Here is a 25,058-nt window from a genome sequence, read left to right as displayed (position 1 = left end):
TTTGTTGTGTTCACGGAGTAGCTGGTGGAGGAGAGCAAGATAAGGAAGGTATGATACAGGGGGGTGGGGGGTGGGGCTGGCTCAGGAGGTCGTGGTTAATGAGGAAAGGTCTACCATATAGAATTTTAAATGGGCTTAGACCTGTGGGATTTCAGGGAGCCACACACAGGTGAGTGAGGGCTAGGGGAAGGAGCTCAGGCCAGCAGAGACAGAGCTCTAGGGAAAGTTTGGTGAGATGATCCTTTAGATGGCCATTGACCCTTTCAGCCTTACCTGAGGATTGGGGGTGATAAGGGATATGGAGTTTCCAGGAGATTTTGAGAGATTCGGAGACTAGTTGGATGACTCTGGAAGTGAACTCCAGCCCATTGTCAGACTGGATGGTTGTTGGAAGGCCAAAGCATAGTATAATGTGCCCTAGGAGGACATTTGCAATTGTGTCAGCCATCTCCTTTGAGGCAGGGAAGGCCTCAATCCAACCTGAAAAGGTGTCTATTAGAGTAAGGAGGTATCAGAAGGCTTTATGTCTGGGCATATGAGTGAAGTCCTCACCAGATTGGTGGCTGTGGAGTTGGTGAATGGCGACCCGAGGGTGTAGGCCACCTTGGGGACTGATGGCTGAGCAGGTGGAGCATGTCTGATGTATATGCTGAAGGACCTTGTGGAGTCCTGGATAATGAAAGAGGGGCTCAAGGAAGAGAAACAGCAGTTGTGGGCCAATGTGTAGAGACTGGTGGACTTCTGTGAGGATGGCATAGGCCTATTGTTGGGGGAGAGAAATTTTGTTATGGAGGAAAATCCACCCCTTTTCCCCAGCTGTTCTCCCACATGAGAGGAGCTCTGCCTGTTCTTCATTGGAATAAAGAGTTTTAACCGTAGAGGTTAGGAAGAAGACTGGCACTGGGGGAGTTTCAAGTGTGAAGACTACAGGCTACTGCATTGGCCTGGGAGTTACTGATTGCCACTGGGTCAGATGAGCCCTGGTGGCCCTGGTAGTGGACTATAGCGACCTCTATTGGGAGCTGGAGGGCCTCTAGGAGTTTTGTTATAAGAGTAGCATTAATGACTGGCAAGCCCTTAGTGAGGAAGCCCCATTCTTCCCAGAGGGCGGAGTAAGAGTGAGTAATAAGGAAGACATATTTGGAATCAGCGTAGATATTGACTTATTGGCCCTTTGAGAGAGTGAGGCTGTGTAAAAGGGCTTTGAGCTCAGCTTTTTGGGATGTGGTACTTTCTGGGAAATGTGATGCCTCGACGGTGGCAAAGGGAGAGACTACTGCATACGCTGCCCGGCAATGGCCGTCTGACCCAACTACTGAGCTGCCATCAACAAAAAGCGTGTGGTCGGGATTGGATAGAGGAATATTAAACAGTTCTTGTCGAGGGGAGGCAAGGATTTTGACAACTTGAGAATAAAAGGGGGTAGGAAGAGCAGTTGGCAGAGGAAGTAAGGTGGATGGGTTGAGAGGAGGAGAGGAGCAGAGAGAGCTATCAGAATTTTCAATGAAAAATAAATGGAATTCCTGAACCTGTGATGGCCCAAGGAAAGAGAGAGCGAGTGAGCATGGTGGCTGAGGAGGTCCATTATGCGGTGAGAAGAGAAGATGGACAGGGGCTGTGCTAAGGTGAGTTTGAGGGATTCTTTCATGAGTATGGTGGCAGCCGCCAGAGCTTTCAGACAGGGCTGCCAACTCGGAACAGTAGGGTCTAGCTGTCTAGACAGGAAAGTCACTGGGCAGTAGCTGGGGCCAATGGATTGTGCAAGAAGTCCAGTTGCAACCCCCTCTCATTCATCAATGAAGAGGTGAAAAGGATGTGTTGGGTTGGGGAGTGAAAGGAGAGGTGAGGAAACCAGGACATCGCAAAGGGCCATAAATGCCTTACAGACAGTGGAGGTGAGGTAAAAGGCCTGTTGGAGTTTCTTTGACTGCAGCAGATAGTGGTTTAGTGAGGAGGATGAAGCTAGGGATCCAGTGGCAGAAGAAGCCCACTAGGCTGAGGAAGGAAAGGATTTCATCTGCTGTAGTAGGGGGTTGGAGACTGCGGAGGAGCTTGGTATGGTTGGATATAAGTGTTTTGGTGGTTGGGATAAGGGAGATCCCTAAATAGATAACTGAGGCAACTGAAAGTTGGGCTTTGGATGGGGAGACTCAGTAGCCCTGGGACCCCCAAGAAGTTGAAAAGAGGAGTTGTTTGTTGTTGAAAGAGAGAGAGAGACAGACAGGCTGCAGAGGAGGAGATATCCACATACTGTAAAAAGGTACTGGGGGCTAGTGGGCAGGTTGCGAGGTCTTGAGCAAGAGCCTGCCCAAAGAGGTGGGGGCTGTCTCAGAAGCCCTGGGGGAGGACTGTCTAGGCAAGCTGTTGGGCAGAGTGTGAACCCGGGTTGTCCCAGGTGAAAGCAAACAGGAAGTAGGAGTCTGGGTGGAGGGGGGATAGTGAAAAAGGCATCTTTGAGGTCAAGGACTGTGAAGTGAGTGGTGTTCGGTGGGATGTTGGATAGGAGAGTGTATGGGTCGGGGACTACCAGATGGAGAGGAATGACCACCTCATGGATGAGGAAGAGGTCCTAAACTAGGCAGTAGGCCCCCAACGACTTGCAGACTGGGAGGATAGGAGTGTTGCATGGAGTGTCTGTAGGAATGAAGAGTCCGTGAGCAAGAAGTTGGGTGATAATAGGCTTAAGACCCTTATGATATATTTTCGAGATAGGAAATTGGGGTCAGAGGGAAACTTGGTGGAGTCATTTAGGCAAATAAGAATTGGAGTGTGGTGGGAGGCCACAACCAGTTCAGTGGTGTCCCAGACAACAGGGTTAACTTTTTCAGGAGGAAGAGGAAAGGAGGGAGGGCCAGAGAGATCAGAGTCAATGGATGAGCAGATGAGAGGGAGGAGAAAGTGAGCAGCAGGGGCTGCAGCCAGAAGTTGGATGGTAGCTCCCAATTGGTGAAGGATGTCTCTGCCCAGGAGGGAGACTGGGCATGATGGCATGGAGTGGAAGAAAGGTCATCCCTTTATATGGCAGGTTAGGTGGGCAGGAGGGCATGCCATCTATTTTCATGACTGAAACCTGAGAAAGAAAAGTGGCCCCAAATAAGAGGGCAGGACAGAGAAGGTAGCCTCTGTGTCCACAAGAAAGGAGATTGGACTTACCTGCTACCTGTAGCATTACCCTGGGCTCGGTAATGGTGATGGGGGTCTTTGAGTCTGGGCCTCTTCAGTCGGCAGCTAGCCCCAAGAGGGGATTGCCTAGCTGACTTGTCCCCCATGTGGAAGCACCAAGGATGAGTCAGCCATTGGGCAGTCACTTCCCCAATGACCAAGCTTTTTGTACTTGGGGCATGGCTTGGTGGGAGGTTGGGGGCAAGGACATTGTTGAGCCCAGTGGCCTGTGTTCCTGCACTTGAAGCACAGTCCCAGGGGAACAGACTTAGATGAGGAAGCCCCATTTTTGTGCCCCTGTGAGGCCGCCCACCTCAGGGTTGCTACCAGGGCCTGGGTTTGGAGTGCCACTTGCAGTTAAGGTGGGGTTTGTGTTCAGCCTCAGCTGCTTCCTCCCGGGCATTGTAAACCTTAAGTGCTATTTTTACCAGATCATGGACAGGGGTCTGAGGGCCATCCTCTCCCTGTTTAAGTTTCTTACAGATATCAGGTGCTGACTGGGTAATAAAGTGAGATGCCAAAACTGTGGCCCCAGCCAGTGAAGTGGGGTCTAATCATGTATAAAGGGTTAAGGCTGTAAGGTGATTGAGGAACACAGCTGGGTTTTCATCTGCCCCCTAGGTGATTTCCTGGAGTTTGTCAAAACTGACAGTTTTGTTAGAGATGGTGTACAGTCCAGCCAGGAGACACTGGATCATGTAGTCATGTTTTTTTGGGCCAGAGTCTCCTACCTTATAGTCCCACTGAGGATCTGTAATAGGAACAGCCACTTGTCTTACTGGTAAAGTCACGTAGACCAGGTGGGCTTGGGCAGCATGTTCTCAGGCTGCAGCCTGGACTTACTCTCTCTCATCCACAGTAAAGGTGGAGGACAGGATTACATAGTGGTCATGTGAAGTAAGATTATAGGCCTGAGTAAGATGGAAGATCTCGATAAAAGTCATGGGGTTAGCAGAGAAAGAACAAAGTCTTTTTTGTATTTGAGATAGATCTTGGAGAGAGAAGGGAAAGGGGACCCTGACAATACCTTCTGTTCCTGCCACTTCCTAGAGAGGACAGAGAGGGTTAGAACTGAGGGAAGGGGTGGGAAAAGGGTGAGAGTGTGAGCAGGTATGTGAACCAGTTAGGAGCTGGGTGAGGAGGGGATGGGAGCAAAGGACATAGAGGAGACGGAGGTGAAGGTGGGAGAACAATGGGGGGGCCTTGGACTGGTGGTGGTGCCGAAGTGGAATCAGGGTATAGTGGGGTACTCTGGGGCAGGTGCTGGGAAGGAGGTGAGGTAAGGGTTTCGGGTGGTTCATCTATAGGAGAGAGATCAACCTCTAAGAGAGGTCTGGCCTTAGACTGTGGGGTTCTGGTTGCAAGAAGGACTTGAGCGGTAGTGCAGGAAGTGCAGAGGAAGGGGTGGGAACGCAGATCCTAAAAGGCTTGGAACGTTTGCCTACCCTTGGCAATAGTTATCCAAATCAGTGAGGGTATTGTAAACAAAAGTCCCCTCAGGAGGCCATTTAGACCCATTGTCTGAAGCATATTGTGGCCAGGCCACAGTGGAATATAGTATCAGCTGCTTGCAGCAGAGATCCTTAGCACGTCCTAATTTAGTGAAATTACAGAGCAGACAGCCCAGGGGCATCTTTGACTTGGTGATGGACTCAGTATTACCCATTGTATTTGGGACTCAAGTGAGCAGAAAAGGAAGAGGTGTCCCAAATCTCTTTTCGCACTCACAGAGCTGAACGGGAGATAAGCAGCAGGGGATTGAGTCATCTTCACAATCACCTGAGCTCCAGGAGTAGAAGGGGACCCTGACGTGGCCACGTTTTCAGACAGGGGACCTGGAGATTTGAGTCTCGGAAATCATGGGTAGGTGGAATTACCCTCAGAAGGCCAAGACAGGTGGTTAGTTGGCGGTTGTTGGGTTGGTTCCTTAGCGATTTTTATACAGGTATAGGGAGGGGGAGTGTCGTAGAGGTAGAAACAGCCCATATATGGTAAAGGTTTAGAGAGAGAGAGAGAGAGAGAGAGAGAGCGAGCAGATTGCTGTGCCACATAAGGCCTGGTGCTGTGTGCAGAGTAGAACCCCACGTGCAGAGTAGAGCAGTGTGCAGAGAAGACCACCATGTGCAGAGTAGAGTGCCGTGTGCTACATCCAGGTTAAATCTGAGCGCAGCGCAGTTCTGATGAGAGGCTAGATCTGGGTTGTATCAGCCGACTAGGGCATGGCATACAACCCCCACACCTAAGCTTCCCAGGCCTCTGGCCTAACAGTTATCATGCCCTGCACTCTGCCCCCAGTAAGGAAGGCTTATGGAAGTAATAGAATTATAGCTAATATCTAGCATACAGTGAATTAGTTGGATATGAAAACCTACCTGCCAGTCATTTCCCTGGTCCTTGAGTATAAAACTACAATACATATCCTTCACAGCTGAAGTGCTGTGTTCTCTGGCTTTTAGATAAGAGTGAGGAAGACCAGTTGGAAGGCTTTGAAATCCCCCACTCTAACCAAGAATCCAGTAGAGTGAAAGGAGGCTACCATGGCAAGCTTAACCAAGTAATAGTCCCATGGAAGGCAGATCAATAAGACCTCATGCACATGGTCAGTGGACTCTGATTTGGTGAATGCATTCTTTTATATTTCAATCAGAAATGAAAATAAGCAGTTCACATTTACATGGAGGAGACAATAATTATTTCCAGTTTTGTCCGAGGACTACATTAACACTTCCACCCTCCGTTGTAATGCATTCTGAAGAGATCTGGACTCTCTGACATTCTGCAGAACATCATATTGGTATATCAATACTAAATTGACTGAGCAGAGTAAGCAAGAGGTAGCTTGTATGATAATGTCCTAGATAAGACACATCTGTCCCGAGGGTAAAAGATAAACCCTAAGAAGATTCAAGGATTTGCCCCTTTCACGGAATTTTTACAGATCCAGCAGTGAGTGGTGTGTGAAGGCATCCCCTCCAGTAGAAAAGGAAAATCGTACATCCCCCACTATACTGAAACATGATGTCTGGTGCACCTCTTTGGGTTCTGGAAGCAACAAATTCCATACCTAGGTATAGTGGCTGGCTCATATCCTAGGTTGCCTGCTCTGAATGAAGGCTGGAACAGCAAAGGGTTCTGCATCAGTCAGAGTGGAATTTACAGCAAGTCTCAGTGGGTCACGACCAAAAGATCTACTAGTTGTTATCAAATACTGCACCATTCATAGCATCCAGCTTGATGGAGCACCAGACAACCTACTGAAGGTGCAACTTAAGTGCCAATTCAGAGGCAATATTCTGCAAGGATGAAGTGCCATCCTTCAGGATGTAGTACATACACTAAATCAGAGCTCTCTAAAGGCACTGTCCCTGAGAGGAAGAATACACGGATTCAGGAAAAAAGCAGAGGAAGAATCTTAATGATTTATGTGGGAGATAGGTGGCAGAGGAGATTTTGTGTTTCCTGTTTCTACAGTTCTGGGTTTCTTCAAAGGTTTAAAAGTGCTAGCTCTTAAAGGGAATGTATTTTGCCAGGAAATACAACAAGGGTACCATTGAATGATAAGCTATGACTACTGTCTGGATACTTTGGACTCTCTGGTTAAGCACCAGAGGGGGGGAAAAAAAAAAGGAGTCCTTATCTTGTGAAGGTAATTGATCTAGATAAACTGTGAGAGGAAGGGATGCTTTTATGCAAGGGAAACACATATATGGATCCACTTAGGGGTCTCTAGATACTTTATCATAACCATGGAAGGACACGGATGGCTCTCCCAGAACGAGATGTGTGTAATTGCCAGGAAATATACATTTCTCATCAGAAATGAAGATTTGGGCCACACCTAGGTGAGCCCCTAAGATCTGTGGAAGTGATAGCTGAAGGAGAAGAAAATTTGTATTGGGGATTGGAGGAGGAAAAATGAGTAACAGTTGCAGCCCAACACTAATAGAGGGACAGGGATGTAATTTGCTCTAATAACTCCCTCCTTCTACGTTTTCTTCACAGAAAAGGTCCAGAGGCCAACAGGTGGCCTGGTGGCTGGGATGCTGGACTCCCAGATGACTGATCATGATTTGAGTCCCAGATCTGGCAGCTTGAAACTCAGGCCAGGTAGGTATATGTATGCCCAGAGACAAATGGAGGAGAAGGGATTGCAACATGACCATTCCCCCAGAGTGGATTTCTCACACTCTCCTTCCAGCAAGCGCATGTGCCCTATAGCAAAAATCTCTCTAAAAAAAGAGAGGTCCAGAGGAATCATAAAGCAGTTGCTCCCAATACATGAGAGATCCAACCTGCTGGAAAGACTAGAACGAAAAAATAGAATTGAAGAAATCATGAAGCCAAGAAATACAGATACACTATTAAAGCTACAGAAATATCAGGAAATTATATGAAGATGAAGCAAATGATGAAGACGAAGGAACCATAAAGGGATCCTTCAACAAAATGCCTCCAAACAGCAATTACAAATGGCATTGATGCATCTCAAAAAATTAAGATGCAAAATAAAAGTTATGCCAAGAAAATGCCTACCAGGCTGGCCTACTGAGAAGCAGCTACTAGCCAAGTAAATAAATTGATAAAGCATTTATAAGTGGTGATATGAAAACATCCTAATCAAAAACTGTGAATGACTTTCAGCCTATAACTCAAAGGGTTCCAAACCATCAACTAAAGATATGCTAAAATCTTGAATGCTAGTGAAGTTGACAATGAAGTGACCCTCAAAGCCTAAGCAAGAAATCATAGGAGTGAATCTGATAAGATTACTGATAGAAACATAAAGTTACCTCTATTAAGTTCCTATTGTGTGTCCTTCCTGACCACCATGAGCAAAACTTAAAAGATGCTGAGGTTTCCTGTCTCCAAACATCTTCTGGGGTCAGAAGAAACAACTCTCTTGTAACACAGTTAATGTTAGTACTTGGGGCCAGCAGATGGCGTAGCGGTTACATCGTTGGACTCCTACACTACCAACTGCAGTTCGAGTTCTGGATCTGGGGGCTTGCAAATCACTTCAGGTGCCTGAGCATGCATACCCAAGATCCCAGGAAGAGAATGGAGGAGAAGGGATTCCAGCATGACCATCCTCCCAGGGGCTGTTTTCTCATTTCTCCTCTTATTGTCTCTGTCTCTCTCGCTCTCTCTCAGGTGAGCACAAGCACCCTATGGCAAAAAACCCTAAAAAATATTAACATTCATGCAACCTGGGAAGTTAACTCATTGTTTTCCACACTGAATTTCAACTCTCAAGCCTCATCTCCCCAAATTTTTTATTCTGTATCCAACTTTAACCTGATCAAAAACAGAATTAAAAAAAAATAATCAAAATAGTTGCCTTGTCTCAGATGTTATTTCATCTTGCTCTTTTACTTTGTAAGCAAAAGTTTCTGAGTAAAATGTCATTTTTGGTTTTGTTTTTTTTTTTAAAAGAGATCCTGTTGCGAGTGCTGTCATTGGGTGACAGACTCCTATCTTGGGGACTCACCATTGCGTTTATGCTAGTCTTACCCTCCCTAAGTGCTCCGCACCAGTGGCTGAGCACAGCAGAGGTACTAGAGCCAGGCCATGCCTGCCCAAATTGGGACACATTTAACAGCCATTTCCCCTAATCAATCTCTTGTGTGTCTAATTCTGTGTCGGTGGTTGCCTCCTCAAGGACCTGACCTGACTAAAGTTCCATGTCTTGCAGATGTCTAGCATCCCTGGCATCTCCCACAAATGCTAGTAGCACTATTTCCCCAATCTGGAGGCAATTAATGACACTTTCTAAAATGCTTTGATCGAGAAACACTCACTTAGAACACAATCATAAGATGAGAAAATGTTAGAGCTGGAAGAAGTCTTACAGATAAAAATAAAACGAAAGGCTAGCAGCATCACGGTGGTTAAGGTGGCTGGATCTACATGGCTGACTGTACTTTTGGAATTGTGGACCTGGGAGCTTGAAAAATACTCCAGGAGTATGTGTGCATGCCCCAAATCCTGAAAGGTGAGAGAGATGAAGAAGAAAGGAACATGACCATTTTCCAATGGGGGGGGGGAGGGGGTGATTTCCAAGGGGGGGGGGGAGGGGGTGATTTCACATCCCCAGTGGCCAACTCTGGTAAGTGCATGTGCACTATGGCAAATTTTTTAAAAAGAAAAAAAGAAAAAAAAAAGAAACACAAGTTTAATGACTTTCTTGATTTTCTTCCTCTCCTACAGTGTGGCTTTACCTTCTACTCGCTCCCTGATCTAATTCTTGCTGAAACTGATAAATTTGAGTAGTAGGTTATATGTATCAAAGAGGCTGTGTAGCCTCAGAATTTGAAGAAAAATTCAGGAAGGGATTACGTTCTGAGAGTAAATCTAGGGGAAAGAAAATCATTCTAGTTGATAAAATTAGTCATCTGTATAAGCAACCCACCCTTGGAACTGGTGCAAATTGATCACTTTTGAGATTAAGGTGCTTTCCTGTTTCCATTGGGTCACACAGATAGTCTTAATAAGACAGTCTTCGAATGTAGAAGTATTGCAGAGTAGCCAGTAGTATGCAACATTGCCTAAAAATGATCCAAGAGTTCTAATTGTTTGTTTGATAAGTTTGTAGCAGAGATCATCCTTCACTTTTAGATCAATAAATATTCATCTAATGCAGCTATTACCTACTATGCGCCAAACATTACATTAAGAGGGCACACAATAATAAACAGGATATGATCCATCCTTCATTATTTGGAGTATACATTTTCTATAAGGGGTATCACTACCCAGGCCACAAAAATCCTTAAATATTACAACGAACTGTGGCCCTCCAAAGACCCACAGAACACATATAGATATTCAGTATATCTGTGGTTTGAGACATCAGAGGAATGGGAAGAGGGAGAGCAATCAGGGAAAAATGTATCTAAAATGCTTTCTTAGGGGGTCAATTATGAAAATAAGACTGAGAAATCTGGTCTAGAGAAGAAAAAAAGAGAAAAGAGGGAAAGAAAGCAGAAGTGAAAAGGAGAAAGATGAAAAGGTAGAAGAAGAGAGACAAGAAGGTATGTGAATTTTTTTTTAAAAGGTTTTTGCTATACAGCACATGTGCTTGCCAGAAAGACACAGAGAGACAGAGACACAGAAAGTGAGAAGTCACTCCCCCCGGGGAGATGGCCATGTCACAATCCCTTCTCCATTGTCCTCTTGGGACCTTGGGCATGCACGCACACATGCCTGGTGTGAGTTTAAGCCACCGGGTCCGGGACTCGAACCGCAGTCGACTACATGGGAGTCTAGTGACATAGCCATTACGCCAACTACTGGCCCCAAAACTTGAGACAAAAATATTTTTGTCTAGGGGCCCAGCAGGTGGCGTGGTGTTTAAGATGCTGGACACAACCACATGGCTGACCATGGTTCGAGTCCCAGACTTGGCAGCTTACTTTCTCACTCTTTCTCTCTGGTCAAGTTAAAATAAATTAATGAATAAATAAAATTAAATAATTATAAAAAATAGTTTTGTCTACCACTGAGCCATAACTCATAACTTTTCTTCCTTGACATTGTGAAATCTGAGCTTATTCCGCTTACATTATTTTGGCTCCAAAAACAAAGTATTAAATGTGAAGAGCAATACTGGAATGCTGGTGTCCCGACCCACGGGACTGTTGAACAGGTTCCCTGGGGGAGGGAGTGAGAGATGGGACAAACACACGCGTGCACACACACACACACACACACACACACACACACATACACAGAGTGGAGACAATATGAGGTGCTGATCAAGTCTTCCATCTTCTTCTTCCATCTATTGAGGAAAAAAATGGCCGGTTGTGCAGGCTAGTGGGCACTGATTGGTTGCCCAAAATGCAAATGAAATAGAACAGCATGAACCAATCATTGGTGTGGGTGGATCTCTCCCATTGCCTAGAAACCCAACTGCCCCTCAGGGAGAACAGTTGGTCACATGATTTCTGAGAATGGTTTGCTAAGTGAGGAAGTGAAGCCTAATGGTTTCCAAGATGGTGGATAGCTCAAGATGGCAGATAGCTCAAGATGGCTTCTGTATGCAGTGCCCTCCACATGCTGGCTCTTTATGAAAAGATTTTCTATATTCTAAAACATTCTATGCCTTGCTCAAGTACTCCAAATGCTTTAGTTTTTCTTCATTTAAAATTTAAACTTGTAAAACAATTTCCTTGTTGAGTTTCTAAAGATCTGTTATTCCATTTACTTGTAATGTGAATTTTGTCAGCTTCACAATATTGAAGCCTATAATTTATAGCAATTATTTATTTCATTTATCTATCATAATAGACTAACCCACTTGTTTGAGAGCTCATTAAGTTTTCTGCAGTTTGGATTTATCCCTCAGGACCATATATTTCCCATTGCTCTAGTCTGGGTGTATTGAGCTACTTCCTGATTACTAGTCAGATTTCTTGTGTATCTTGTTATCAGGAGTGACCTTGTTAGCAGATATTAGAATTACAGTGAATGGAAAAGTATAATTTCTATTAGCACTTTTAAATATATATTTTACTGTGGTATGATTAGCAGAGAATAAAAAAATTATATCTTAGATGTTCAATTTGGTGCATTTGATAATGGTATATCCTGTGCAACTACCACTTGAAACAAAATCCATCAGTTTTGGGGGTTTCCTTAGATTCCTTCCTGTTGCTAACTCCTACAATTGCTTTGGGATTTCTTTTTTATTCTTTCTTTCTTTCTTAATTTGCTAGGTGGCAGGTGCACTTGCCAGGTAAAGAGAAAGAGAGAGAGAGAGAAAGAGAAAGGGAGACAGAGAGAGAGAGAAAAAGTGAGAAAGCACCTCCCCCACATGGGGGATGCTCACACCATAATCTCTTCTCCATTTCTCCTTTTGGGATTTTAAGCAAACACATGTGCCTAGCATGTTTTATAAGCCACAGGGTCTGGAAGTTGAACTATGCAGTTGACCATATGGGATCTAACTACTTAACCATCATGCCACCAGCTGGCCCCTTGAGATTCAGACTAGTATTGTCTTGAATTTCATATCTATAGAACCCTACAGAATGTATTCCATTATATCTGGCTTCTTCTGTTTATCAAAATATTTATGAGATTTACCTGTGTTGTCTGATATATTGGCAGTTTGTTCTTTTATTGCCGAGTTGTATGTCATTATATGAATACATAATATTTTTTATTTTATCTGTGCTATTGATGTACATTTTGGTTGTTTACAATAAGAAGCTTTCTTTGAACATTCTTTGTATGAGTTTTCTTGTATTTTAATTCCTCTTGGATAACTAAGTGAAAGTGATGGGTCATGAATAAAGTAGATTAATGTTCAACTATAAAGAAATCATCAAGCAGCTTTCCAAAGTATTTTACACTGATATCAGTAATGTATGAGTTCCAGCTATTTTGCATCTTTGCTAATATTTGGGCTATTAGACTTTTTTTTAGTGTATATGAAATGAAATCCATTGTGGATTTAATTTGCATTCTTTTGATGACTAAAGATTTTAAGCATCTACCCTGCTTTTTAAAAAAGAATTATTTTACATAACTTTATTTTAATTTGACCAGAGAGGGACATAGCAAGAGAGAGAGAGGGAGAGAGACAGAAAGTGAGAAAGCAAGCTGCCATGTCTGGGACTCAGACCACGGTTGGCTATGTGGGAGTCCAGTGTCCTTACCACCATGCCACCTGCTGGCCTTGTCTGTTCTTATTTTTTTTAAAAAATTGTTAAAATAAACCTAATGTGGCACTGGCAGGTGGTGTGATTATTAAGGCCCTGAACTCCCACATGGCTGACCACAGTTTGAGTCCCAAACATGGTAGCTTGCTTTCTCTCTTTCTCTCTCTGTTCAAATGAAAAAATAAATAATAATAACAAATAAAATAAATCATTCTTTAAAAAAATAAAGATATAAAGCTAATGTAAGATTTACCTTTTAACCAATTTTTTAAAAGAATTATTTAATTTTATTTGTTCATTCATTAATTTATTTTAATTTGACCAGACACACACACACACACACACACACACACACACACAGAGAGAGAGAGAGAGGAGAGAGAGAGAGAGAGAGAGAGAGAGAAAGTCACTAGGTCTGGGACTTGAGCCATGTGGGAGTGTTACCATGTGGGAGTGTCCAGTGCCTTAACCACCATGGCACCTGCTGACCCCCCTCTTAACCATTTTTAAGTATACAGTTTAGCAGTATTAATGTTGTATAACATTATCATCAGGTATCTCCAGAACCTTTATCTTTCTTAGACCTGAAACTCTATAGTTATTAAGCAATAACTCATGTCTTCCTCTCCTGTTCTCTGTCAACTACCACTCTACTGTTTCTATGATTTGACTGTTCTAAGTACCTCAGAATGGAATCACACAGTATTTATCATTTTGTGACTAGTTTATCACACTTGACATAGCCTCCTAAAAGTTCAGCAATGTTGTACATGTCATAATTTCCTTCCTTCATAAGACTGAAAGTATTCCATTGTATTCCATTTTGCTTATTCATTTATATGTTTATGGCCAGTTGGGTTATTTCCATGTTTTAGCTATTGTGAATAATGCCATTGTGAATATGGGTGTACAGATCTTTTTGAGATGCTGTTTTCAACTCTTCTGGATTTCTATTCAGAAATGAAATTGCTAGATCATATGGCAACTCTATTTTTAAGTTTTGAGGAGCTGCCACCCTGTTTTCTTTCTTTTCCTTTCCTTTCTTTTCCTTTCTTTCCTTTTTTTTGCTAGCGGGCCCATGTACTTGCCAGAGTGAGAAGGAGAGTAGAAAACACCTCTCCCCCATATGGGAAATGGAGAATAGTCACACCACAATCCCTTCTCCCCCTCCTTTCAAGATTTTGGGCATGCATGCACACATAATTGGAATGTTTCCTAAGCTGATGGGTCTAGGACTCAAAACACATGGTTGGCTATGTGGGATCCAGCTGCCTTAGCCGTCATGGGGCCAGCCCACGGCCAGATTGTTTTCTATAGTGCTGTGCCATTTTACATTCCCACGAACAGTGTACAAGAATTCTATTATCTCCACATCTTTGCCAACATTTGTTATCTACTTAAATAGTGGCCATACTAATGGATATAAGGTGGTGTCTCACTGTATAAGGGGGGGGCGACGATGTCCTTAAAAGTTCATGGAAAATGGATACTATGAAAAAACTACACATGGATTTCAAAATTTTTTGCACCAAAATAGATACTTTAATGCCATTTTCCATGAACTTTTAAGTTATATCATAATTTTAGTGTGCATTTCCCTAATTCCCACATTTTCCATGTGCTTATTGGCAATTTGTTTATCTTCTTTGGGAAAAAGCCTATTCAAGTATTTTGCCCATTTACAAACTATATTTAGTTGTTGAATTTCAGAGATTCTCTAAATATTCTGGTTATTAATCCCTTATCAGATATTTATTTCTTCCATAAGAAAGACAGATACCCCCAGTAGGGTCCCCACGCTAGAAGCTACCACCTCAGCCAGCTCCAGATCATGTCTGAGCATACACCTGGTGTATTCAGGGGGGTCTGTGGATACAAACCCCTCAGACTTCTCCTTTTCTCTAGTGTGGATCAGGCCCCATAGACTGTTGCACTTTACCGCTGTGCAACCAGTCCTCTTATGTTGCACAAAATTTTAAAATTTTCAGAAAGTTCAATTTGTCTGTTTTTTTTTTTTCTTTTGTTCCCTATATCTTTGGTATCATATCCAAGTCAAATTCAATGCCATGAAGCCCTATGTTTCATCTAAGAGTTTCATAGTTATTTTCCTAAAGAATTAACTTTATTTATTTATTGTAGTTTGTCCAGAGAGAGGGGAAGGGAGAGAGGGAGGGGAGAGGGAGGGAGGGAGAGAGAGATTGAGAGAGAAAGAGAGAGAGAGACAGAGAGACAGAGAGAGAGAGAGAGAATGAGAAAGAAAACAATCACCAGGTCCAGGACTGAAACCACGGTCGGCCATGTGGGAGTCCAGCGCCCTTTACCACCATGCCACCTGCTGGTCCCAAGTTTCATAGTTTTTTAAAAAAATATTTTATTCATCTTTGTTATTTTTTAATTTGACTGGGGTTGGGTGGTGAGAAAGTAGCTACCATGTCTGGGACTCAAACTGCAGTCAGCCATGCAATAATTCAGTGCCTTAACCACCATGCCACCTGCTAGCCTGAGTTTTATAGTTTTAAGTCTTATATTTAGGTCTTCAATTCATTTTGAGTTAAATTTTGCATAATGGGGTTAACTAAGTGTCCAAATGCATTCTTTTGAATGTGGAAATATTGTTTTCCCAGCACTATTTGTTGAAAAGTTGTTCTCTTCCCCATTGAATGGTCTTGGCACTCTTATCAAAAACCATCTGGGAACCAGCAGTTAGCGTAATGGCTATGTCGCTGGGCTCCCACGTAGTCGACCGCGGTTCGCGTCCCGGACCCGGTGGCTTAGAACTCACACCGGGCGCGTGTGCGTGCGTGCCCAAGATCCCGAGAGGAGAATGGAGGAGAAGGGATTGTGGTGTGACCATCCCCCCTGGGGGGTGATTTCTCGCTTTCTGTCTCTATGTCTCTCTCTGTCTGTCTGGCGAGCGCACGCGCTCTATAGCGAAAATCTCTCCAAAAAAAAAAAAGTAAAAAAACCATCTGACCATATATGAGGGGTTTATTTCTGGGCTCGCTATTCCATCCTGTTGGTCAATATGTCTGTCTTATGCCAGTACCACAGTTTTGTTTTTATTTTAGAGATTTTTTTTTTTTCTTTTTGCCTGAGAGCATGTGTTCTTGCCAGTCAGAGAAGAGATGGTGAGAGAGAAAGTGAGAAATCACCCCCCAGGAAAGTTGGCCACAACACAGTCTTTTCTCCTCTGTTCTCTTCAGGGATCATGGTCACACAAGCACATGCACCCAGCATGAGTTTCAAAACCCTGGGTCCAGGACTAGAACCACCATTGCCTCAGTGGGAGTCCAGATACATAATTGCTATACCACCTGCTGGTCCCACCAGTACCACAGTTTCAATCACCATAGGCTTTGTAGTAAGATTTGAAATCAGGACATATGAGTCCTCTTGCTTTGTTCTTTCTCAAGATTGTTTTGGCTATCCAGATTCCCTTCAGATTTCACATGAATTTTAGAATGGGTTTTTCTATTTCTGCAAAAAATACCATTAGGATTTTATTAGAGTTTGCATTGACTCTGTAAATTGCTTTGGGTAGTATTAACATCTTAGTATTGTCTTTCAATCCATGAACATGGGATGTTTCATTTATGTGTTAATTTCTTTCAGCAATATTTTGTAGTGAGCATTGTACAAATCTTTCACTTTCTTGGTTAATTCTTTCTTTATTTTTTTTGCTGATACTGTTAAGTGGAAATGTTTTGGGAATTTCTTTTCCAAATTGTTCATTGTTGGTGTACAGAAATGCAACTGATTTTTGCATGTTGGTTTTATATCCTGCCACTTTGCTAAATTTATTAGTTCTGACAATTTCATAGAATCTTGGAGTTTCCTATAAATAAAATCACATCTGTGAATAGAGATTAAGCACTTTTTAATATTTTATTCATCATTTTATTCATATCTTTCATGAAGGGGCTATTCATATCTTTACTATTAAATGAGTTACTTTTAGTAGTAATTTTTATTGTTAACTTGTAGAAGTTTTTATCTTATTTTTTTTCTTTCCCAATCTTCTGGATAGAAATCTGTTTTCAGATACATGTGTGGTGAAAATTTCCCAGTCTGTAGATTAATGGTAACTTCAAAGGGCAGAAATTTAAATTCTGATGAAACCCAATCTCTCCATTTTTTTTCCTGTTACGTGATGAAACCCAATCTCTCCATTTTTTTTTCTTTTTATGGTATCTTTATTTTAAATATATTTGTGTATATTTTAATTTTTTGAGAGATTTTTGTTATAGGGCCTGGGCACTTGCTGGAGAGACAGAGATGGACAGAGAAACAGCAATTAGTCATCTCCCAGGGGAATAGCCACGCTGCAATAACTTCTCCTCTGGTCTCCTCTTCGGATTTGAGGCACACATGCACACATGCTTGGCTTAAGTTTTAAGCCACTGGGTCTAGGACCGGAACTGTGCTCAACTACATGGGAGTCCAGCCACAAAACTATTATGCCATTTGCTGGTCTTGGGTATCTCTTATGTTTAATATAAATTTTTTTTGTTGACTCTAAGGTTATGAAGATACTCTTTTATGTTTTGTTCTAGATATTTTATAAGTAGGGTCTGCATTAGAACTATAAGCCATCTTGAATTACTTCCTGTGTATGGAGTAATGAGTTTGATTTTTTTTTCTTTTTCTTTTCTTTTTCCAGTTAACTAGCTAAACATTTGCTAAACATTTTTTTCCTACTGAATTGCTTTGGTGTCTTGATCAGAAACAAAATGCTGTATATGTGTGAAACTGTTTCTAGACTTTATTCTGACCCATTTACCTACTAGACTAGCCTTAAGCAAATCATGTGTCTTGGTTACTGTAACTCTATAGTAGTCTTAAAATTATGTAGTGTTAAGTTTTCCAACTCTTTTTTCTAAAGATTGTTTTAGCTATTCTATATCCTTCATCATGCCATATAAATTTAAGAATTATTTTGTCTGTCCTTCAAAAAACATCTGCTGACATATTGATAGGGGACTATTAAGTCCACAGATCAATTTAGAAAGAACAGACAACTTAATGATAACTGAGTTTCCTCATCCCTGAATGTAGCATACCTATTTATTCTTTAAATTACTTTTTACATTTTTGGCATAGGGCACATGTGCTGACCAGAGACAGACAGTAATAGAAGGAAAGTGAGAAATCATCTCCCAGGGGAGATGGCCATGTTGCAGTCCCTTCTCCTCCATTATCCTCTTGGGATTTGCAGCATGCATGCACATATTACTGGCATGGTTTGGAAGTCACCGAGTCCAGGAGTTAAACTGTGGTCAGCCATGTGGGAGTCTAGCACCTTAACTACTATGCCACCGACTAGCCTTTCTCCACTTATCTTCTTGAATTTCCTCATGCTATGGCTTGCTTTGTGATTTTTATAGTTATTCTTTTTTTTGCTATAGGGTACTTGTGCTAACCAGAGAGAGGGAAGGTGAAAAATTACTCCTCAGGGTGTATAGCCATGCTACAATCCCTTCTCTGCCTCATTCTCTTCCTGTGATTTTGGGCACACATGCCCAGTGTGATTTTTAAGCTGCCAGGTCTGGTACTTGAACCATAGTGAGCCATGTTGGAATCCAGCACCTCCACCACCATACCACCTGCTGGCCCTTTTATATTCTTAAGTTTCTAATTTTTTTTTTTTTAAAGTACATTGTAGTGTTTACAAATTCACTTTTCAATTGTTGCTAGTATATAGAATTTTTGTGTATTAACTTTATACTCTGTGACTTGCTAAATTACTAGTTCAAGTAGCTTTCTGAATAGTCCATAGGCTTTCATGTGTATGCTGTTATGTTGTGCATGTTCTTTCTTCCCAGTTCTTAAAATTGAGATATAGTTCACATACCATAACATTCACTCATTTAAAGTGTATAGTTACCATCTAGTCCCAGAACATTTTCATTACCCCAAATATAAAACCCATATTTATTAATAGGCATTCTCTACTATACCTGTTCTCAGTCCTTGAAAACCATTAACCTACATTGTTTCTCTATTGATTTACCTATTTTGGAAATTTCACATAAATGTAACCATACAGTATGTGGCTTTTACTTAGCATATTTTTAAGGGATCTTTGATGTTATAGTATCAATCAGTACTTCACTCCTTTTTTATGGCTGAATAGTATTTCAATGCAGACACTTGTAAGTGATCAAAAGGTCTATCCCTAAAGGACTGAGGATCCTGGGAATTTAATCACTTTAGTGGAGGTTTTTTTTTTTTTTTTTTTAATTATTAGCTCAAGAAAAATGGGTTCTTTTTTTTTTTTTGGAGAGATTTTCACTGTAGGGCGCGTGCGCTCGCCAGACAGACAGAGACAGAGAGACAGAAAGCGAGAAATCACCCCCCAGGGGGGATGGTCATGCCGCAATCCCTTCTCCTCCATTCTCCTCTCGGGATCTTGGGCACGCACGCACACGCGCCCGGCGTGAGTTTTAAGCCACCGGGTCCGGGACACAAACCGTGGTCGACTACGTGGGAGCCCAGTGACATAGCTTATGCTAACTGCTGGTTCCCAAAAACGGGTTCTTTTTGAAGATTTTAAAGATTAGGAAAGAAGTCAGAAGGAGCCAAATCAGGATTGTAAGGTTGTCTAATGATTTCCCATCAAAACTCTCAAGAAATTGCTCTTGTTTGGTAAGAGGAATGAGTAAGAGCATCATTGTGGGGTGAAGGACTCTCTAGTGAGCTTCCTAAGCATTTATTCTGCTAAATTTTAAGCTTACTTTCTCTGAACACTATCACAATAAGCAAATGTTATCATTTTTTGGGCTCCCAGAAAGTTAACAAGCAAAATGCCTTGAGCATCCCAGAACTATTGCCATGACTTTTGCTCTTCACAGGTCTGCTTCTGTTATGACTGGACAACTTCCACCTTTTAGTAGCTATAGCTCTTTGTTTTGTCTTCAGGATCATAAAGCTACAAATTGTCTCTCACTGCAATTCTTCAGAGAACCTTTTTGGATCTTGATTCCATTTGTTTAACATTTCCATTGAAATGTTCTTGTCTGTAGCTGATCAGGGTGCAACTGTTTTGGCACTCATCAAGCAAAAAGTTTGCTCAGCTTTTTCAGCCAGAACTGTGTAAGCTGAGCCAACTGAGATGTCTATGGCATTGGTGATTGTCTCTGTTAATCATTAGGCATCTTCATTAGGGAATGAATAAGTGTTTTTTCTCAACAAATTGATGTAGTCTGCTGGTGTGGATGTCTTTTTCAAAACTGTCTTATCTCTTCTTAAAATGAATTATCCTGGGGCCAGTAGGTAGGCCTGGTGATTGAAGCACTGGACTCCAACATGGCCAATCATGGTTCGAGTCCCAGATCTGGTGGCTTGCTTCCCTCCCCACTCTGGTGAGTGCTCATGACCTATAGCAAATTAAAATATTTATAATAATAAATGAAATTAAAAAAATGAATTATCCATTTGTAAACTGTAGATTTCTTTGGGGACAGTGTTCCCCAAAACTTGTTGCATCAGTAATTTCATAATTCTTGCACTCAAATTGTTGCTTTTGTTTTGCTTTGTTCTTCCTTCCATTTTAGGGTCCGGGGAATTTTATCCCTTTTGGGGGGGTTTTTTTTTTTTTTTTTTAATTATTAGCTCAAGAAAAATGGGTTCTTTTTTTTTTTTTGGAGAGATTTTCACTGTAGGGCGCGTGCGCTCGCCAGACAGACAGAGACAGAGAGACAGAAAGCGAGAAATCACCCCCCAGGGGGGATGGTCATGCCGCAATCCCTTCTCCTCCATTCTCCTCTCGGGATCTTGGGCACGCACGCACACGCGCCCGGCGTGAGTTTTAAGCCACCGGGTCCGGGACACAAACCGTGGTCGACTACGTGGGAGCCCAGTGACATAGCTTATGCTAACTGCTGGTTCCCAAAAACGGGTTCTTTTTGAAGATTTTAAAGATTAGGAAAGAAGTCAGAAGGAGCCAAATCAGGATTGTAAGGTTGTCTAATGATTTCCCATCAAAACTCTCAAGAAATTGCTCTTGTTTGGTAAGAGGAATGAGTAAGAGCATCATTGTGGGGTGAAGGACTCTCTAGTGAGCTTCCTAAGCATTTATTCTGCTAAATTTTAAGCTTACTTTCTCTGAACACTATCACAATAAGCAAATGTTATCATTTTTTGGGCTCCCAGAAAGTTAACAAGCAAAATGCCTTGAGCATCCCAGAACTATTGCCATGACTTTTGCTCTTCACAGGTCTGCTTCTGTTATGACTGGACAACTTCCACCTTTTAGTAGCTATAGCTCTTTGTTTTGTCTTCAGGATCATAAAGCTACAAATTGTCTCTCACTGCAATTCTTCAGAGAACCTTTTTGGATCTTGATTCCATTTGTTTAACATTTCCATTGAAATGTTCTTGTCTGTAGCTGATCAGGGTGCAACTGTTTTGGCACTCATCAAGCAAAAAGTTTGCTCAGCTTTTTCAGCCAGAACTGTGTAAGCTGAGCCAACTGAGATGTCTATGGCATTGGTGATTGTCTCTGTTAATCATTAGGCATCTTCATTAGGGAATGAATAAGTGTTTTTTCTCAACAAATTGATGTAGTCTGCTGGTGTGGATGTCTTTTTCAAAACTGTCTTATCTCTTCTTAAAATGAATTATCCTGGGGCCAGTAGGTAGGCCTGGTGATTGAAGCACTGGACTCCAACATGGCCAATCATGGTTCGAGTCCCAGATCTGGTGGCTTGCTTCCCTCCCCACTCTGGTGAGTGCTCATGACCTATAGCAAATTAAAATATTTATAATAATAAATGAAATTAAAAAAATGAATTATCCATTTGTAAACTGTAGATTTCTTTGGGGACAGTGTTCCCCAAAACTTGTTGCATCAGTAATTTCATAATTCTTGCACTCAAATTGTTGCTTTTGTTTTGCTTTGTTCTTCCTTCCATTTTAGTTGAATTCATGATTGTGATAGCTCTTTTCACACTGATATCTTATCCTTGTTAGTGCCTTAAACTACATCCTTCTGATGCATCTACCATTTGTTTGGATGTAAGAAATGAAATACATGCCATTTCTCAAATCATCTTTTTCCCACTGCCCAGTGATTTGTAATGAATAGTTTGTTGGTTGCTTCTAGACTTCTTGTGTTGTCTAACTCCAATATTACAAATAATGGCTCTAGGTAACCTTGTAATAAGATAATATATTGCACCTACCTTACAGAGCTGTGAGGGTTAAATAAGATGACCAGAAAAAAAAATGCTCCAGTGCTTGACACATTCTCAACAAATATGAGCTATTGTTATATTTAACATACACACATAGAAAGGTTTCTGGATTCTGTTTATTTATCTACCTCCCAAATATTGTAGATGTAATCCATCCAGTACCATTTCTTTTTTAATGCCCCCTTTTCTCCATCTGAACAAAAAAGGCCACATCTCAGTTGCCTTTCTAATCATAAGTACAGCCTGAAAATGTTAACCTCGGGGGTAAACCTCATGAGAATCAAAACCCAAAATGAGGTACTGAACAGATTATCAGGGAACAGAGGATTTCTATTTCTATCATCATCTACTTTGAAAGGCACCATGTCTGCCTTATTCAGTCCCGGGATTGTAACTGATGTTCTCAAAATTTAGTACTTCTGTTTTCCAACTACAGTTTACAGCCTGAAGACAAGTACTTCTGCTTTCCAACTACTACAGCCTGAAGACAAGTAGTTCCCATGTTACCCGACTGGGCCCTGTATTGGAGGTAACTGCCAGACGAGATTTGGAGGAGGTGGTGCTTGGGCGTGAAGGGCACCCCCTGACCTGAGCTCCGGGGTGGTAGGCTGGGCCAACTCCTCACCCGATGGCTGACGCCCCACGGCTGGCGCGGTGGTAGGCGACTTCGGGAGCCCGCAAACCTGCACGCACACGCAGGGTGAGAGGCAGGCTGGGCGCCCAGAGGACTACCACCTAAACCCGGAGAGACGAGATTGCGAGAAGAAGCGAGGGAAGCGCAAGGAGGAGGAAAAGCCCTTCAAGACGCTGCTCTGGGCGGAGGCGAGGGACGCCTCGCGTCACGGCCTGCCGGAAGCAAGTGCCCGGAGCTGGGTCTCCTGTTCCTTGGACGCCCCAGGGCCCTCCCGGAGCGCCTCAGGCTCAGTGTTCCCGCCGCCTCAACCGGCCGTTCCGTGGGCGCCCCCCCCAAAGGTCTCCGCCAGCCGCCGGCGTCCGCGGCGTTGATGACGTCGACGCAGGGGCGGGACTTCCTGCTCCGCGCGCCGCGGGGTCTCGGAACCCAGGCAACGCTGCCCGGCCGCTGGGGCGGGGTGCGGCGGGCCGAGGGGGCAACCGGGGGGGCGGGCTGGCCCCGCACGCCGACGAGGCCAGTCCGCTCGGAGGAGCGGCGCTTTTTCCACCTCTGGTGCCCTCGGAGCCACCCCAGGTTACCTCAGACTTCCCCCGGGTCGGGAGCCTGCGGGGCCCGCTCGGCCCTTCTCCGCCTCCCTTCAGCCTGCGCCGCCAGCGGCCTCCGGGACCTCGCCAGGCGTGGCGGGCCGGGCCGACATCCCCGCTGTAGGACCGTGTTCCTTAGCCCCGATGCCTCTGCGAGCAGAGTTGAGTGGGAGCCGGTGGTTGGAGCTGTGGAGGTGTCCCTCGGTGGCGAATGCGGCCACGACACCGGTCACTGTTTAGTACGTGCGCACGTTGCAAGGACCCGCTGTGAGTCCGGTATGTATAGCCTCGCTCCGAGGACCGTGACACCTGCTCTTTTAATTCTTTCTTCTGTTATTATCCTTGCCAAGTAATTGCAGCGCTTGGTGGAAAAGTAGGTTGTGAGACATGTTCTATAGACAATTAATTGCACGTGAAACTCTGCGAAGCTTTTTTGACGCTCTCTGGCATGTGATTATGTAGCTAGCGTAGTAGTGGTTAACTGCATGTAGTACCTCCAGTTTCATTTGTGATAAAAAACCTGTGTTTACCATTTTTCTTGAAGTCAATATAAGTGATATTGACTGTCATTACTGACATAATGCCTAAAATATGTTAGTGCATGCTAGGTTTAAATGGATACTTTGGTAAATTCTTAATGTCCAACTTTTGACCATGGGCACTTTGCTATTAAAAAGACCCAGATATTTTAAAAGCCTTTGGTCATATTCATTGTAATGAAGAAGCTACATTAAATCTCAGAGCTGTCTGTAATAAGGAACGACTTGTTCTGAATTTCTTATATATGATATAGTTCATAATTTGTTTAGACTGAGCACAGAATACAACAGTGGGTCTGAAACTGAGTAGGTTGTTAAAGCAGTGCTTCTGTTACCAGGCAACATCTCTGTAAACAAGTCTAATCAGCTAGAAAAATAAATATATTTTATCTTACAGTTATCTGCATTACTTATTCTTAAAATTCATGAGTTTCGTCTATAGGTGGTTATGGTCAGTACTTACCTTTTATGTTAAAGTTTGATTTGAAACTCCTTTTGTTTAGAATTACTAGAATGTTTTACATTTCAGTTGTCACACAGGAAGGCTCTCCAGAGAATTGCAAATCGATTTTAGTCACCCTTTAGATATTTAGGACAGAGTTATGTCAGGTGATTCCCCTTACTCTATTTTCTAACAAATCAGAAATGTGTAGACTATATTCAGGAATATTCTCAAATAATTATCAATCTAGAGTTACATACATCTTTGGGAGATTGAAGCATTGATTATTCACAGGTTGTTTTTAAGCCTTGATATAGCTAATAACCTCTCCACTCATTGAACCCTTAATGGTATAATTTATATGTCATGTAGTTAGTTTCAAAGCACTTTCAAGATGCTCTTTTAAGGGCAGTAACCTTTTAAGTAAGTAGGAAAGCATGTAAGAACATTTAAGACACAGTGAAACTGACTTATTTAAAATCAATTATTCTTAATAGGAATGGGAACTTGAAGTTGAATGTTCTTTGCTAAAATGTCTTGCTAAAATCTGTAGGCTTCATTTTTGTTCTTTTTTCTTTCCTACATGCTCATGTTGAAATAGTGAAATATTCAAAAGTTGGGCAAGACAAAGAGGAGGGAAAAATATCAAGAATGATTTATATTGTGTGATACAATCCTGAGTCATCAGAAATCAGCATTATGTCATGGAAAGTTCTAATGTAAAAACTTAGAAGAATGAAATCTTGGGCCAGCAGGTCTGTGGAGGTTGGGGCAACTGGATCCAATATGGCTGTCTACACAATTCAAGTCCTGGACCTTGCAGCTTGAGAAACATACT

The 25,058-nt window shown here is 42.6% G+C and overlaps 1 protein-coding gene across 1 annotated transcript in view; it reads left to right on the top strand.

The window, feature by feature from the left end:
- Window positions 1-23,149: 23,149 nt before the first annotated feature.
- Window positions 23,150-25,058, top strand: part of LOC102483267 (centrosomal protein of 83 kDa) — an 84,101-nt gene continuing 82,192 nt past the window's right edge. The window contains exon 1 of the mRNA XM_027774340.1: window positions 23,150-23,515. The gene's annotated coding sequence lies outside the window, so the exon portion shown is untranslated. The remainder of the gene's footprint in view (window positions 23,516-25,058) is intronic.

The sequence above is a fragment of the Tupaia chinensis genome, unplaced genomic scaffold (assembly GCF_000334495.1).
Source record: "Tupaia chinensis unplaced genomic scaffold, TupChi_1.0 Scaffold000423_1, whole genome shotgun sequence".
NCBI classification, from domain to species: Eukaryota; Metazoa; Chordata; class Mammalia; order Scandentia; family Tupaiidae; genus Tupaia; species Tupaia belangeri.
This window is presented reverse-complemented; position numbering and strand designations above follow the sequence as displayed.